The sequence below is a fragment of the Mytilus californianus genome, unplaced genomic scaffold, assembly GCF_021869535.1.
Source record: "Mytilus californianus isolate M0D057914Y unplaced genomic scaffold, xbMytCali1.0.p SCAF_4, whole genome shotgun sequence".
In the NCBI taxonomy this organism is placed as follows: Eukaryota; Metazoa; Mollusca; class Bivalvia; order Mytilida; family Mytilidae; genus Mytilus; species Mytilus californianus.
In genome coordinates, this window is record NW_026262690.1 from 63,658,528 (window position 1) to 63,659,893 (window position 1,366).

The following is a 1,366-nucleotide window of genomic DNA, read 5'->3' on the forward strand; positions in this document are numbered from 1 at the left end:
CATGCTGAAATATACACAAGAAGCCACCCATTTTTAACCAAAAATAGGGCTTGTGTGGCATTATTCTGAAAAACAAAACCACCATATAATGATATTACAATTTAAAAAATTCTCCATAGATTAAAGACAAGAGTGCACACACTGAAATATCTCACCTGCTTTACTTATCATGATTGGATTTATGTTGAAAGTCTGTAATATAAAGGTTTTACTACAAAGTCTACAAGTATCACATAAACATTATCAGTGATCCATGCAAATGAGGCAGAGGTCTGATGAACCTTGCCAGACAGACATAAACATTTTACAATCATACCATACACCAAAAATAGTTGGCCAGTTGCTTATAGTATCTGATAAATGGACAAAACAATGAAACCTTAACATTGACCAATGGGTCAAGGTCAGATGAAACCTGCCAGAAAAACATGTACACCTGACAATCATTCCATACACAAAATAAAGTGGCTCTATTGCTTACAGTATCCGTGATATAGAACAAAATGGAAACTCTTAACATTGTCCAATGAACCATAAAAAAGGTCAAGGTCAGATGAATCATGTCAGAGGGACATGTACACCTTACAATCATTCCATACAACAAATACTACTGATCTATTTCTTATAGTATATGAGAAATAGTTCCAAACCAATAAAACTTAACATTAACCAATGAACCATGAAAGTGAGATTAAGGTCAGTTTAAATCAGCCACTTGGACATGTACACCTTACAATTATGCTATATACCAAATATAGTTGACCTATTGCTCATAGTATCTGAGATACAGATTTGACTAAAAAAACTTCACCTTGATCACTGATCCATGAAAAGAGGTTGAGGTCAGGTTATCCTGTCTTAAGGACATGAAGACATTGCAAGGATCCCATATACCAAATATAGTTATCGTATTACTCATAGTGAGTATTTCACCTGACAAAACTCTACATTATTTCTGAGCAGTTGCTGAACCATGAAAATGAGGTCAAGGACAATGGACATGTGACAGCAGGAAACTGAGGTATCTGCATACAAGGTATGAAGCATCCAGGTCATATATCTTCTGAAATATAAAGCTTTATACAAAAAGTTTACACCGCCAGATAGTTATCTCTATGTCTCCCATTTTGTGACTTTCGTTGCAGGTGAGACTAAAATAAATATATTGAATCTCTCTCTGTTAAAGTATTTGACTTATGATTTCACCTGGTTAAAAGTGAAACTTAAATGTACCAAAGATTACAAAAAGTTTTCAAAATGACAACAAATTCTAAGTGACGGAAGTACCTCACACAACAATTAGTAAACAGAAACAGGGGAACTGAAAATGTTTAAAATAAAGAAGTAAATTAACTGAAACAAAAAA